The sequence below is a fragment of the Gallus gallus genome, chromosome Z (genome assembly GCF_016699485.2).
Source record: "Gallus gallus isolate bGalGal1 chromosome Z, bGalGal1.mat.broiler.GRCg7b, whole genome shotgun sequence".
NCBI classification, from domain to species: Eukaryota; Metazoa; Chordata; class Aves; order Galliformes; family Phasianidae; genus Gallus; species Gallus gallus.
The window spans coordinates 81,783,333-81,799,794 of NC_052572.1; the positions used below are offsets into that span (position 1 = coordinate 81,783,333).

At 48.6% G+C, this 16,462-nt stretch overlaps 1 pseudogene; it reads left to right on the forward strand.

Annotated features, from left to right (window-relative positions):
* Positions 1-16,462, forward strand: part of LOC112530752 — a 584,651-nt pseudogene that overhangs the window by 380,263 nt on the left and 187,926 nt on the right.

Here is a 16,462-nt window from a genome sequence, read left to right on the forward strand (position 1 = left end):
TGCCCCAGTGCAATTGCTCTCAAGCTGTGCGCTCTTTGGCAGTGCAGAAGAATGGCGTCATCTCAGCTGTGCTTTCCTCCCAGCTGTGCTGAAGCTGGGATTGATGTTGCAATGTCTTGCAGGTGGGAGACCTGGTGTGCGTTCTTGATATGCCAGCAAAGGAGCAGAGCCCCTGGTGGAGAGGCAAGCGTGGCTTTCAGGTAGGCACAAGCTTCAGACTCCTGGGCGCAATTGCAGTCAAGTGAGGAAGGTCAGCTTTGAGCTGCTCGGCCTCCACAGGGTGGCTTCTGGACGTCAACAGCTTCCCTGTGTCGCTGTCAGAGGACTTTCCCTTTGGCTCTGGGCTTGGGTGGGAAACTGTCTCCTCATGTGACTTAGAAGCAAGAGCCTCTTGTGCTCAATAGGCAGTCAGGAGTTGAGCATCTCTGTCCTTTGTACAAGCACGGAGAACAGCCATCTTATGCTCCGTCAATTGCTTTTGTAGGTCTTCTGGCTGCAAATGTTGAATGAGGGTTACTTTTCTGCAGGCCATTCTTTCTTGGTTGAACAGTTGAGGCCTGAGAAATGCTGCATTCAGTATTCCATCTCTCTTCTTGATCTTGTTCCAGGTTGGATTTTTCCCTGGTGAGTGCGTGGAGCTCATCAACGGAAAAATTCCTGAGGCCCTCATCAATTCAGCGCCAAAGCCAGGTACGGATGTTACATGTGATGGCGCGGGGAAATCAAATGGAGTCTTTTTCTGGGTGTGTTCTGTGTTGAATACCTCCTTTATCCATCCCACGTTCTCCTCTGTGTTGATGATCCTTCCTGCATCCCACGGGGCGTAGGGCTGCTGTTTTGTAGGCAGTGAGAATGAGGGCTTGGGCAAACGATAGGATCCTTGTAGAATGGCTTGGGATGGAAGGGACCTCAAGGATCATCAAGCTCCAACCCCCGTGCCTCAGGCAGGGCTGCGAACCTCCACTTCGAATGCCAGACTAGACCAGGCTGCCCAGGGCCCCATCCAACCTGGCCTTGGACTCCTCCAGGGACGGGGACAATCTGTTGTTGTAGGTACTTGTTGGCAATGTTCTTCCCGCTTTTACGTGCTCTGTCGAATGTGTGATGCTCTGGCCTGGTCCCACTGAGCCTAACCTGAAATGAACTGGTTTCTTCCTTTTGTTGTGCAGTGCCAAAGAAGCGTGGCAAGCTCCTCAGCTTCCTTCGTTCCTTCGTGAAGGCCCGCCCAGAGGAACCGAAGCAGCGGGAGATGGAGCTGGAGAAGGAGAAGGGAGGGGTGTTTGGCTGTGACCTGGGAGAGCATCTTCTCCACTCTGGCCGTGATGGTAAGGAACAGCCCGTTCCTGAGAGCTTCCTCCCTCTGTTGGGCATGTACAAGATGAAAGAAAGGGAGATCGTGTCTAGCAAGGGGCAGCGGTTGATAGCGGTGGAGAAACGTGAAATGGGAGTTGATGGCTGCAAGGGAAGCTGAGGCTAATGCTCATAGGAGGCCGGCACACTTGTATTTGCTTAAAGCCAAAGGTGTAAAGCCAATCCCACGCTAGCCTGAAAACCAAGGAAGCCTTTTGGCCCAAGAGAGTGTACTGCGTCAGTTTCCTAGCTCTTCTGGACATGAGGTCTCACGCCTCCATTCCGGTGGGAGCTGTGATGGGACTTGTGGCAGTGTCTCTGGCTTCCCCAGAATTACTTTCTGCAGGCTGCTTGGCAGGTTGTGGCATTTCTTGAAAGCCAAGAACACGTCCGTGTCCAGTTTCCTCCCCGGGCTCCTGCCTGTATGCGCCAGTCTGCGACAGCCTTTTTTCTCCTCTACGGAGGAGGCAAGCAGTAGCCCGGCTGGGCTTAGTGGATGGGATGTGACAGGGGCAGCGGCTGAAGCAGGACTTGAATCAGGAGCTCAGCTAAGCGCTGGCCCTTGTTCTGTAGTCCCCCAGGTCCGTGCAGAGCTTGCGCTGAGTTCATCGAGCAGCACGGCGTGGTGCAGGGGATCTACCGCCTGTCCGGCGTGGCGTCCAAGATCCAGAAGCTGCGGTAAGAGTGCTTCTGGACTGTATGTTGTCTTGCTTTGGAGTTGTTTTCCTCTTTCTCCAAGCCCTCTGTTTTTGTGTCCTTCTCTCCAGCCATGACTTTGAGTCGGAGCAGATTCCGGAGCTCACCGTCCGGGACATTCACAGCGTGAGCTCCCTGTGCAAGATGTACTTTCAGGGAGCTGCCGAGCCCTCTGCTGCGCGAGCAGCTGCATGGCAAGTTCTCGGTAAGCACAAGGCAATGGCCTTCATGTCCCTCTTCGTGGCCTTTCCCATCCACACACACGCCTGCGCACCTTTTTTTGGTCTTTTTTCTGTTGAAGTTGGGGTTTTGATGGACGTCCAGTGGGTGTCTCTGTACAACAAGCAGCTCGTGCTTCCTGCACACCGGGTGCACCGTAACACCTGGTGTGTGCATCCTGCCATTGGAAATGTGGGAGATGGGAGCAGCAGTGCCCTCTGCAGCTCAGAGGCCTTTTTTCTGTTAGCCCCATGCGCTTGACTCACATGATGTGTGTCTCATTCCCTTTCTGCTTTCTTCCAGGACGCTGTTTGTGCCGGTACAGATGAGGAGCGGTTGCTCAGCATGCAGGAGGTCATCCAGCAGCTGCCTGCCCCTCACTACAGGTCAGAAAACTGCTGCCCTCGGTGTGGGGAGCTCAGCCCTGCTGCACTTCAGAGGGCGATGATGCGATGGCAGGCTTTGTGTCACGCTGGCAACGTGATGCCTGTGTGTGTTGAAGTGGTGGATGGCTGCGTGGGGTGAATGGATTAGGTCAGCTCCTGGGCACGGGGGCACGGCTGGTGCAGCTGATGGCTGCAGCTGTGCTGTGCTGGGGCTTGGTGCTGCAGCGTGGCACTTGGGAAATCTTGATCTACTTGCTAGTAGCAAGAACAGTGAGGTTTGTTTGGTGAATGTGAGCCCGGCGTGCTCAGTGGTGCTGAAGGTTTGGCTCTTGCTTTCCAGGACGCTGGAGTACCTGATGAGACACTTGGCTTGTCTCGCTGGGAGCTGCTCCATCACAAACATGCCCGCTAAGAACTTAGCGATTGTGTGGGCTCCCAACCTCTTCAGGTAAACTTCTTTTTCCGTCTCAGCACAAGGCTTAGATCTGTTCTCCCCACGGGCACACTTTGGAGAGGAGGACAATTTGTGCTCTCTTGGTTTGTCAGATGGGGCTGGTGTGTCCTTGATCACCCGGGAGAATGTCTTCAGTGGCATCAGTGCTTGCCCACTGCGGAAGTCTCCAGAGCCCAACTGGACAGCCTTTGGCTGCCCAAATGCCCAAACGTGGGGAAACGATCTCGGGTCAATGACTTCTCCAATCTGCCTTTTCTACAGATCCCAGCAGAACGAGGCTGCCTGTGCCAGCTGGAAGAGCTGCCTGCGTGGAACTGCAGAGGCAGTCGGACGTGGTGGAGTTCCTCATCAACCACACCGACAGTCCTCTTCTGCTCCAGCTCCACAGTCAGGCATCGGAGATGGAGCAGGTGAGTGTCTTCCTGCATGAGCTTTGTCTTGATGAGACACCTTGATCAAATGCAGGCCTTCTCCAGGATTGTTGAGATACGCTTTTGCTATTGAGGGGCCTGCAGACTTGTGGGCTTAGATGAGAATATGGCATCCTCTGTGGCTGGATGCGGAGAATGTCCAAGCCCAAACTTAAGAAGGAGAAAACCGTCCCTGTCATGGTGATGTTTTGCGTGCAGGTGAAGCTTGATGAAAGAGTTCTGACCTCCTCTTCTTTCACTTGATTCAGATAATGCAAGGCTGAGAGATGTGCAGCACCTCCCCCAGAAGTGTGATGGCTGTGCTGCTGCTTTCTGATCCTCCCTCTTAGCTGTGGTATTCCCTTCCAGGGCGCAGTTCTCCATCAGGGCCCATGTCTTGAGCAGGTGTCTTCTCCTGCCACCAAGCTGCTCACCCTGGAGGAGGCACAGGCACAGAGGGGAGGCCACAGCAGCTCTCCCGCTGTGACAGGAGAGCAGGGACATGCAAGTGGAAGAAGGCCCCGCAGCTGCGCGGGGGAAATTCCACACAATCATTGACTTTCCATCTGAAAGGTAAAGAGGACTTTCTTTTCCAGCAGCTTCCTATCAGACTTGGTTGGGTGGGCTTTTGTGGGTTTTTCTCCACTATTGCAAGCGGAGTGCAATGGTGCGTGTGGTGGTGTACTGAATGTCCCCTCCCTTTGGACTCTGAGGTTCAACTAACAGGCATGCTCTGCATCTGGGTTGGCATGGCTGAGGGGAATGTAGCCAGCAAGACTCCAGGACTGAGCTCTAGGAATGGAACCTCAACCTTGTGAATCAGAGCGAGCTTCTAAGTTGTGTTTCAGCAGGAAGCAGGCAGTGCTAGGAACAAGCAAGTGTTGGCAAGAGCTCAGGGCAGCTCTTCCCTTACCCTGCACCATGCACGACTCACACCGCTCCCTCTTTTCTCCCTCCAGACCAAGTCCACCCAGCAGGGTGAAGGAATCCCCAGCATGCAGTTGGTGTTCCTGCTTCAGGCCCAGAAAACCATCCTCTGTGGGCAAACGCCAACTGCAGCGCGATGCCAGGGAGCCCTCGGAAACAGAGGTGGTGGTCCTGGCAGGTAAGGGTGCACATCCAGCTGTCAAAACCCTGCTTGTCAGCGCCATCAAATTCATGCTTGCAGTGGGTTTGTTCCTCCTGCTAGAGTTCAAGCCCGTGCCTACCATCTTCGGTTCAGCCCTGTCTTTCTTTCCCAAATCTGGTGTCTCTGGTGAAGGCAAGATGTGGACCTGCCGGAGCACACCCCTGTCATGCCTTTCCCCGAGTAGTTTTGGAAAGAGACGGGAGATGGGCACCACTGCAGTATGTCTCAGAATGATTCCTTCTGACACTTAGGATGGAAGGAAGAGTACCTTTGCGGCTCCGTGTTGCCTCTGTATCAGCAGGCACACGTTTAAACTGTATAACACTGCAACAGGGTGAAGGCTTTCTGCGAGGGCTTTGGAGTCCACACAAAAGAGAAAGACAAACAACAAAAGCGCAACAGTTCCTTTCGAGACAGTGCTCCTCCTGTTGCTATTGTCCTATTGGCTTTGTCCTGCTGCCACTGCAATAGCAAATCTCAAGAACCACTCTCATCATTCAGCTGGTGAAAGTTTGCCACTAACTGTTTGCCTGTGTATCTACTCCTTCCTAGGTGAACCGAGCCCTCGTCCACGCAGAAGAGCCAGAGCGTATAGCGATGGTTCACTGTGTGCTTCCATGTATGCAGAGCTGCTAGGAAGCATGAATCGCTGCAGCTCGGATGACAGCCTTCCATACAACATCAGTGAGGGAATGAAGGTGCTCATCCAAGTGGAAGCCCTCATCTCTCCCGGCTGTGCAGAAGACGCTGACCTGAGCCTGCCAGAAACAACGCTCACCAAGCTGGACTGTGACGGGGCACCATTGCAGTGCAGCCCAGCCCAAGCACAGCCCGAGTGCCCCGACAGCAGCAGCTCCATGCAGGAGCAGGTCAGCGTCAGCCAGGAGGAGCCGAGCCTGGTGGAGGGGGACGTAGAATCAGAGCTCCAGTCCCAGGCACCGGGCAGCAGCACGAGCTCTGAGCCCCTCCCTCCTTCCCAAGAGAGGATGAGTCCCATCTGTACACCGGACCTCTCAGCAATAGGCCCTCCTGGCTCTTAGGGAATAAAAGCACGCTGGTGCTGGATCAACGCCTTGACTGCCTTCTGAGTCTTCATTCCCAGGGATTGGGATGGATGCAAGCAACAGCAAGGCAGCTCATGTTGCAAGGCTATGGCTGTGGGCTGTGCGTGCAGCAGAGCTGCGGGTTTGTTCCCATTTTGTCTGGCTGTGGGATGCCTGCAGCGAGAGCTGTGCTCCCGTAGTGTATGGTAGCAAAGAATCTCCAGCATCCGGGATGCTGCTCATGATCATGGCCAGCTTGCTGGCTGTGGCTTTGTGATGCTTTTGAGTGAGGGCTTTTGGATGCTCTTGGATTCGTCGGCTGATCCCGCCAGCTCTCTCTCTCTCCCGCCGTGTCCATTCCTGGCTCCCAGCTACGAGCTGGCCCTGCAGAGCATCTGCAGCCCTGTCAGCATCAGCACCCAGCAGCGGCAGGAGGAGCTCCCCCTGACCAACGCCAGGCAGTACTGCTCGGTCTGCAGGTTAGCTGCCATTTACCTGTAGGTGGCTCTTGCAGAAGAAGACTCAAACAGCAGAGCGTTTTCCTCATCTGCAGCACACAAATGCTACAAAAGCAGAAACAACCCAGGAAGCTGTGGGTTTGCGAGTCTGCACGGACATGCACTGAGTGTGTTGATGGTGCTCTGCCTTCCTTTATTTCCTTCTCCTTGCTTGTCCATATGCTGCTCAGGATTGGAAAGCTGCATGTCCCATAATTCCCCAGAACCCCAGTTTTGAGACAGCTTGTAGTTGTGGCTGTAGCCACAAGTGTTTTGTTTCGTAGAGGGAGCTCATGTGGGTTGTAGGTCTTGTTCTTGCGAAGACTTGTTCTGCAACAGGTGTTCCACTTGGGCTCCGTAGCACGTGCTGGCCATGCGGGTACAGCATGCAATGGAACAAACCCTGCAGGCCCTGGGGAGAGGCAAAGCAGGAGAGTGGCTGCCCCATGGTGGGGACTGAAAGGCAGAGTGCCCTTTGAAGCAGGGGATGCCCTGCTGGCTCTGCCGATCGCATCCACTGCTGGCACGTTCCTTCTTCCTCCTTTCTGGCAGTTTGCTGTCGAGCAGATTGAGGTGGAAGTCAAAGACTCAAATCCAATGTTGCGAAGCCACTGCAGATGCCAAATCCCTGCACGGGAGACCTGGCCGTGTGCAGGAGTTACTGCAGGATGAGGAGCTGCTATTGGTCTTCAAGCAGGTAGGAGTTTGTTATCCACACATAATACTGTATGTATTTGTTGTTGTGTGTTGTTTTAAAATCAGTGCCAGTAGTGCAGTCTGATCCGATGTGTTTGAACAGTGTGGTGTAAGGATTGTCAGCTGAGAACAGCAGCAGAACATGGGGCTGTTGCAGGGGGAAGGCGTGGGGAAGGAAGCGGGGAAAGGAAAGGGAAAGCCTGGAAAAGGAATGGGGAAGGCACGGGGTGAAGGAAGGGGGCAAGACACAGGGGAATGAAGGGGATAGGACAGAATACCTGTAGGGCAGCCTAAAAAGCAGTAACAAGCTCTGGGAGGACCGTAGGAGTGCCAGATTCTGTGCTGGGTGTTTATCTGTGTGTGTACGTTGTCACTGTTTGTGCCTGGCTGCACTGCTCCAGCCCAGAGCCCGCTGCCTGCAGCTGCATCTTTGCTTCCTTCCCTCCTGCCCGGAGCCCCACGGGTGCTCCCACAACTCCCTTCCCACCCCCAAAATGCCAGAGGAGACACCTGGCAGTGGGATGGAGGAATCCCAGCAGCCCGTTTTCCTTCTGCCTGCAGCTCTCTCCTCCTCTGCCACACAGGGCTCCAGACTGTCCAATGGGAAAGACGTGGGGGAAAGGGAGTGCTGGCAGGAGCGACTGCTGCGGCTGACTGGGGAGGGTCTGCATACCACGTGCCCTCCTGTGCTCTCTCTCCAGCTGCAGGAGGGCCAGAGAAGGGCAGATGAAAAGCTGCCAGCTGAGCCTGAATGGACCTGCACAGCTCTCGGGCACTGTCTTCCAGAGGTAGCTGTGATTTACATTAGGTAGCTGTGAAATACATGACAGCACGAAGAAGACAGAGTGCTGAGTGACACCAATATGGCGCTCTGCCTTCTGCCAACGTGCTTTAATTTTGTTGTCGTTAAATGGACTGGGCAGTTACATTTTGGCATGTTGAATATTTCAGAACAGTGCAACAGATGCTGGCAAAAAAGGTAATTTTTTATCTTTTGTTTTTATTATTATTATAATTTTCTTTTGTAAAGCCTCTTAGGCACGCCCTCGATCCCGTCCGAGGTTCTTTCCGCGGTCTCTGCCGCCCCCTCGTGGCCAATGAGCGGAACTGCCGCTGTCCGCTGCTCAGTCCTGCAGGCGGCACAACGCGTGCGCGTAGGAATGCGGAAGTGGCTTCGTAACCGCTCTGTGCAGCTCATCCGCCGCTCTCTATTGTGATTAGTCCTCCAGGTCACAGCCGAGCATGCGCCCCGACGACTCCAAACCAGCAACTGTTGCTCCTAAGCGCTACGCGTGCGGGCGAGCTGCCGGTTCTCGGACCGCCGGCTCAGCGATCTCCTCCTTCTAAACCAGGCTGCCCCTCATCTATTTCCACGGCGGCACCGAACGTACGCGGCCGCCATTCCGCCGATCGGCCACGCGGGGGCGCCAGAGACCGCGGAAACGACGACTCCGAGCGGATCGACGTTGACCCGCACCGCCTCGTCCCGTGAGGCGGCCCGAACCGCCGCGGAGCGGCCGCTGCCCTCGGGGGAGCCGTGCGGGGAAGCGGGGCGGCGCTGAGCTTCGGGAGCGAGGAGGAGGAGCGGGAAGGTGAGCGACTCAGGGCAGGTGGGGCTGTCAGTCCTTTTGTCGTGGCTCTTCAGCCTGTTCAGACAAGGCAGTGGGCAGCTGAGATGTCCTGGGTGGAGATGGGAACTTCCAAGGGAAGTGGTGGTACCTTCAGAACTACCACTACGTCAGTGACATTTGATGTTTTCCAAAGCATGAATCTTGTCCACACACAGTGCTTCTGTAAACGTTGGTATGGGTAAGTCTTGCAGTTCTTCTTTGCTCCAGATGCAGGTGCTGCTATTAGCAAGGATTTTGTGCTTTGTTTTAAGCGGAAGATGTTCAGAAGTGTGTTAACTGTTGACTTGTCGTGGTTTTGATTGTCTGAGTGTGTTCTTTTTTAGGATGGCATCATTGCAGGATGTGCCCCGTGCCCACCAGAGGGAGTATGAGAAACACGTGGAGAGCATTGACAGTTCAAAGATAACTGCCCAGGAATGAGAGAAGCCTTCAGGATGCTGCTATGAATTACAGATTCTACAGGGGCATGAAAAGATACATAGAGAACTTACATAGAGAACAACTGTTGTGTTGCTGGTTGTATTTGATGGAAATGCTGTGTTTTCTTATGCTGCAGTATGTCAGTAGGGGCAGCCGGTTTTGTGTCTTGTGTGCACTGAAGCCAGCTGACGCTGATACAGATGAACAGCCCAAGCAGAAAATGCTTCTGGCTTCTACTTCTCTGTTGAACTGAAGAATCAGTAGGGGTAATTTGGGACATACATACAAGGGGACACAAATAACAGGAGACGGTAGGGAGCTGACTGTTGAAATCTAAATGCAATAATGTGTAAAGTTTGGAAGCTGGAACTTAACATGCAGGCTCAGTTTGCCTTTTCCATTGTTGGGAACAGAGTGTGGTAGGCACTGTCCGTTTCCATCCAGGACTGGGAAGCGGTGAGCTGGTATTCCATCACTTGTTACAAGGTGTAAAGCAAACGAAGGTGATGTGGAGCCTTTGTTTGGGACGCAGGCACTGTAGAACAGGAGGACAAAGAAGGATTGACTGATAACTGGCAACAGCTTGAGAAGAGTGAGCTCGGGGATGTAGCCCTTTCTGGTTCTAACTGGTGTGCAGGTGGGGTGGGTGCAAAGCATGCAGACTCTGAGTGTGTGTGCACTCTGGGAAGCACAGCTGGAAGCGTCACCAGGAAGGGCAGAGAGGAAGGGTGGATCTGGGGTCCCTCCCTGTGCTCACTCAGGTGCTCACCTCCCGGTTCAGGCTGTGACCTGGCAATCCCCCTGCACGAGGGAGCAGCCACAGCTGTCCTACAGTTCACTGATAATACTGACTGTGCTTTACGCTGGACACTGTGAATTTTTCATCAGGAGGTTTTATTTACTTTGGTTAGTTTCCAAATGAAGAGCAGAAGCAGAATCAGTGTTCTGCATTCACCTCTTTGTCTTGTTCCTGTCTTCTGGTAGCTGGGAATGGCAAACCAAGTAATGATGGACTGGAGAGTGATGAAAAGATGAAGCTTCTGAAAACGTGTGAGCATCGAAGGTACATATAATTACATCTAACTGTAGTAAGTGTGTATCTGCTTCCTGTTACTTACACAGGGGTGAAGGTAAATCCTTGCAGTTACTAAGCGAGATGATACACACACGTGCAAAAATGCCTTTCCTTTCCAAAGCTCAAGGTACATGGAAACCATCTGTTTGTTAATGGGGGGTTTTCTTCGTGCTGATTGGAATCTGAATGTTCATAGGTGCATCAGAACATCTAACCTACCCTCTGTTATCAGCGTAGGCCAGGTGCTACATTTTGAACGTCGGGGTCTGCTGCTGACCTTAAGTTACTGGGAGCTCTGAAACCGTTCCAGTTGCATTGGTGCCTTGACTCATCACTGTTTAGGCACAGGATAAGGACTTAAGAGTTTTATTGGTTGAAAAACGACGTAATAAAACTTTGCTTGAAGCAAACTGTTAACCTTTAACGTTAAGTAATGTCAATAATTACATACAAGAGGTATGCTATGCAAATAATAGGTATAAATATAATTTTCTTGTTGATTTTGCATGCTCTTATGGTATGTGGTGCCAGGACTAACGTTTTTTAGCCCCAGTGAGACTTGGATGCAGTCACAGTTTCTATGCAAGTTGTTGCATAAGCTACATAGAACTGAGATGACTGGACTGTTGAGAGCGCAGTAGTTTCTTACAGACTACCTCTGGCAGGGATAGTATGGAGTACCATGTTAGATGTTTGGTGTTTCAGGTGGGGGGAGTTCCTAGTATGAATGTGGTGAAGTGAAGGTCGCTAGAGATGCTTTTAATGTCCTTTGGCAGCTCACAAAGTACCTTACTGTTACAGTCTGTGTCTCTAGGGTTGCATACTTACTTCTGCTTCCTCACTGTGTTTCCTTAGGCTATTGCTCTCACCGGGTGTTCTTAGTATATCACTGAGCTTTCTTTTACGTATGTACATGGTGAATAACTCACCTGAGTTCATTACAGAATGCAGGACTTGCAGGCGGCAGCTGAGAGAGCGTTCACAAACAGCTGGTCACCACGAAGGCATGCCGAGTGATGAAGAACTGGCTCTGACAGAGGTGACTGAATTCCAGAAGAGCAAAGGTTGGTCAGGATATGAGAGCAAAATTCCTCCCGTATTGAGAAGGATTTTCAAGGGAGAGTGAAGAAATACTCCTTTTGAATGGTATATCGTTTATTTTCTACAGCATAGAATTAATGCATTTAAACAATTCTGACCAATGCCTTAGGAAGAATAGATAGAAGATAGAAGACTGTAGGCTTCTTTAGTTTAATCAGTTTTTTGTCCAAAGTTGGAATGTATTTAAATTGAGATTTGAACTGCCTTAGTGAGCAGGTCACGAGGAGCTGGGAGAGGCACGATGCGTATTTGCTGAATAACAGAAGGAGGATTTTCCTGTCTGAGCTTTTAAGAGACATACAAAATATGAAATGTAATGGGTATTTAAATCTGTGCAGTTGTTCAAAACCGCAGAAGTCTTTTTGTGGTCTTCTGTATCTCTTTTTTTCCTGAAAAAGGCTTTGCCAGAGTGCTGGTTTTAAAACCCATTTCAGTGTAAGAGGTGTGAAAGATGGAGCACAAATGCTGTTATCATAAAGATATTTCTTCTGTTCTGTAGGATGCATGAACTGTTCAGCTTATGCCTCAATAAATTCTGTGATTGTTTCTTCTCATTCCTATTGAATATTATCCATAGATAACGTTCTAGAAGAGAGTAAGAAAATCTTTGAAGATGTCCATGCAGATTGTTGTGACATCAGAAAAATCCTGTTGAAATTCCAGGAGCGGAAAGAGAAGTTTCCCGACTCATACTGCGATGCTTACATCAGTTTTTGCCTGCCTAAGCTTTTAAATCCATTAGTCAGAGTTCAAATTAATAAATTGGAGTCCCCTTGAGGTAGGTGCATCACCAGACTTTATTTTTGTGAAAAATTGTGTGTGTGTGTTCATGTGTTCTGATATCCTCTGGGCTTCTGGGTAGGCGGTGCTCCGCTACGTTTCTGGTCTGTACTGTCTTTGCAAACTTGTCTACTCTGATGTACTCACCTTTGTTAACTGGCAAGACCTGTGGCTATTTCTGGCATCTCAAAGTATGACAGGACGGGGGCATGCTGCTTGCAGGGAAGACTTCTGTACAGGAGCTTTGCCGTGGGTTATAGAGGCATTCCAGAGCTTGAGATAAGTGTTGTTAACTAGAAGGAGGACATCTTTTCCTCTTGTCAGGTTGCTTGTATATGAATCACTTGCATCTTTATTAATGTGGAGCTGTTTGCTGACATTTTGACAACCCTACCCTCTGAAATCTAGCTTTACATTCAGTTTTAGCTTGCTGCTTTGGTCCATTCCGTGATTAGAATCCATGTAAAATTGTTAAATGAGAATCTTTTGGTATCATTAGATATATTTTTGCATGGAGCTTTTTCTCTCAATCCTGACAGCTGAACAACTAACGGGAATGATCTTTCAGCAGAATTCTACAGACCTGAAAGAGATGCCCTGGTTCAGAGCTGTAGAAGGATTCAGCGATGCCAAAAAGTCGTCTGAATCAAAAAGAGATGATGATCCTGATGAAGAAGTTTTGCCTAGAGTGATTGAAAAAACTATCCTGCCAAAAATTACAGGTATATTAAGGTTGTCTTGAGGACATTCACTGCAGCTAGGTAATGAAACCTTAAATAAGTGGTAATGTAAAATGATGTTGATAGTTACAATTACTTGTTAAGGTTACTGCAAATGAAAGGTTTAGCTTTTTGAATGTTTGCTTCCTTGAAACTAGAGCAGATAGCCACTTGGATATCATGAATGAAATAATTCCTATTTTTCAGCATTTGCCAAGAATGTGTGGGATCCTTTATCGACTTCACAGACTGAGAACCTTACACAGCTTTGTGATAACGTGTTTGAAAAACAAGTCCCTGTCCAGAAGGGAATGCAGTCAGGCAAAACAGGTAAAGGCTGCTTGTGGTAATAGGGAAGGAAGTTCTTGATGCAGTGTATGCACTTCACTGTAAATATTCACTGTAACATACACTTAGCCCAGTTCTGGTTTTATTCTCATGCAAATCTGGGAGTTTATCCAGCATAAAGTAGGTGAAACTAAGTTGATGTTTAGGCCCTTTATTATGAAAAGAAATAATAACAAACGTTTATGCAGTCGCCACACTTGACTTCAGGAAGAAGCTTTAGATAAGATTCTGTTTGTATAGTAGCTGTGGTGTTTTGTTGTGGTTCTTTTAATAGAACCTTCATAGCTGGAAAATACATTAATCTTGTTATCCAAGAGGATTTTATTAAAAAAAAAAAAAAGAAAGAAAGAAAAGAAAGATGGTTAAAGCTGAGACTTGCTCACAGGTCTGTCATGCAGTCATGATCTTAGTGTCTATTATATACAGTGGCACCTGCATTCAGCTGAATTAGCCATTTTGCTTTTCCACATGAACAAAATAACTGCCTACAATTGTTGTAAGTGGAAGGTGAGATCCTTTTCTTGTGAGGGTGTGTTAATATTTTTCCTTTTTTCTTTTTTTGACAGGATTTGATTAACACGGTTGTCCTGAGGATGAAGCAGTCTGTAGAGGAGGATGTCTTTATGCCTCTGTATCCGAAAAGGTAAGCTGTCTCTGGGAATTTATTTTTTTTACTTTTTAAAATTGTTATTTTTAGTCATAGAATCATAGAACTGCTCAGGCTGGGAAAGACCTTAAAGACCACCAAGTCTACCTGCAACCTAACCTCTTTTTTTGGCCTTTGTTCTATTTTTCTGTACCTTTTCCCCAGAAGTGTGGGTGAAACATACTGTAGACATCCATGAGCAAACGGAACAAATGTGCCTTCTACTGTTTCATTGTAGGAATAGTTACCAAACATTGACGTTTATGAACTCATTCCGACAAGAGTAACTACGCAGTCAACTTAGTGCTTTTTTGCTCCTGTAACTAAAAGCTTTCATAAATGGAAAGTTCTTAGTTTATGGGGCACAGCCCAGAGTCTGGTTTTGTGATCTTAACTTGGAGTATCTGAGGGCTTGTGTTATTTGTGGTGGTCTGCTCCCCCTTCTACTCCTGACTCCTCCTTTCTTTCCTGAAATAGTTGATAGTTGCTGATGCTTATTGCTGGACGCTCTTAGAGAGGATAACTGGTAAGAGTCTGGTAGGTGTGGGGTTAAGACACAGCTGGGAGAAGAGTGTTACTAAGCCTGATGCAGCATGTTTGTCTGGTTACAGGCAGAGCTGTTCTGCTGAGAATCCATTAAACACATACTCGAGTGTTTCCAACTGCTAATTCCATTGGGTATTGTAAGGAGTTTCCATTTAACAGCTGTTTCCTTCGACCTTTATTCTGGTTGTCACTGCTGAAAGAATCCCATAGTTGTAATTCATCGATGTTTAAGAGATGAATTGTCTGCTTGTCTTACTTTCAGGTCAAACAAAATCCTTATTTCCTCTTCCTCTTTTTCTGACCAGCACTGTGGAAGACAAATCATCTCCATGTTCAAAATTCCAAGGCAGATGGTTTTGGTCAGCTGTTGAGGTAAAGAAAAAGCACCGATCTTGTCTGTGAAAATCATTTTAGTTAAAAGTAGACTGTCGTCTTTGAGGAAATGTATCTTCAGTCGAATCTGATTCCTGAGAGTTTAATTTATTTTAGTAGGAAGGTTGGCTATTTTCATCAGTGAGCTATTTATGCTTACCCACCTCTGATACGTAGTCAAGAGACTTTAACTTCATCATCTCTTCCTGCTAACCTTCCACGAGATCAGTCATTGGCACTCTGTGGATAGGTCTGTTTCCTCAGTATGTGCATACAGTGCCCATGCTGCTCTTGTAGAATAGAATCCCTGCATGTGCGTGTAAGCGTATTAGTATAGCTTTATTCAGTCTAAAGTGCTGAGTTATGTCTGATTAAGTGCTGAATATCTGAATGCCTGTGATTCAATTCCCTCTTAGATCTGTTTCCTCTATGAGTGTATTTGTATTCGTACTAAAGAAGAGGTCTAGATGCAGGAAAACACATTAACGTCCCAGTTCCCCTGCTGTGTGTGCTAACAAGGCCATGGTGACAGCTCTGCATAGGCTTCCTGCTGCCATGTTGCACATTCCTGTAGAAAAATCAGGGAATTTGGGAATGTTGAGGACTTGCCATATTCACTCCTGGGGCAAGCTGTTGTGTAAGGGTTTGTCATGGACAGATGCAGAGAAGACAAGAGGGAGCTTAGTACTGATACCTGGCAGACACGAAACAGACATAAGATTCTGGTATCACCTTCTGATACCGTGTATTGCCTGACTTTAAATGTCCTGTCAAATACCTGCAAGTTTCTAAGAGTGACACCGGTGGTCTTCCACTGCAGATTGAAGTTTTCTCCTTTCAGTTTGTTTTCCATCCTCACTGTCAATCTTCTCTTTAGAAGTGGTGATGTGCAGAACAGTTGAAAATGTGTTTGTGTTGGGTATCTTCTGACAGTTTGCCACTCTTTTTTTTCCTGGAGTGAAGTCATGAATTTGTTTACCCCAGAGTAAGTAGTACTGCGGGTCATGCATTAAACTCTTTGGATCTGTTCAGCAGCTTATTAGTGTGACTTATCTGTGCTTGAGACTGCCGTTGTGCAGCCCCTATTGGTGCTGTCTTTCAAAGCAGGTGATCATCTGCAGGCTGCCTATCGGGAATGTCCTCTAAACCATGCCCAGAAATTGTATGGGAGAGTACTCGCAAAGGGCTGGGCGAGAAGAGGACAGGAACTATTTTAATGAGGAAGTACAGTTGATGAGGTTTTGATGTTTGTGCCATCCTACAGTCTAACTTTCCTAGCAGCTCATGCAGTCAAAAGGAAGTGTCCTGCCAAACACTCCAGAGAAGTATGCAGTAGTCGTGGGCTTTGCGACTGCTTTCTGACTGGTGACTGCTAAGATCACGTACTGTGTCTGTGTGGGTGAACTACCTTGAGGTTAACAGTTACCTTGACATTAACCATTCTGTGTTGAGGGGGAGACCAGCCATGTTCTTACGCTGGGCTTAAGTCTTTTTAAATAGTCATTTCTACAGTGATAACAGGTAACTGAAGACAACTCTTGCTAACGAATAATACTGAGGTCAAGTCCAAAAGAATCTTTTTGCTGCTATGGATCAAGGCTATCAACCTTACCTGTGTTATGAGGCTGGTGGCGTTTAATCTTATGTAGCGTATGTTAGCAAATTGTTAATGAATTGGAAGGGTAACCTGCTCTTTATTTCCTTGGGGGGTGATGTGTGTATGTATGAACGTACAGCTCATAGGCACATGTAAAATTAATCTACTTCAAAATATTATTTATGATCTGTAGTTTTTTAGTGACTAATTGGCAGTAAGCTTGGAGAGAATAAATCCTGTTTTTTGAGTACTGAGATTGGATGGACATGGTATCTTTTAAGTTTAAAAAGGAGGTTCTAATGCACCCTCAGCCATCAGATATGCATGTTCTGTTTCTCCATTACTGC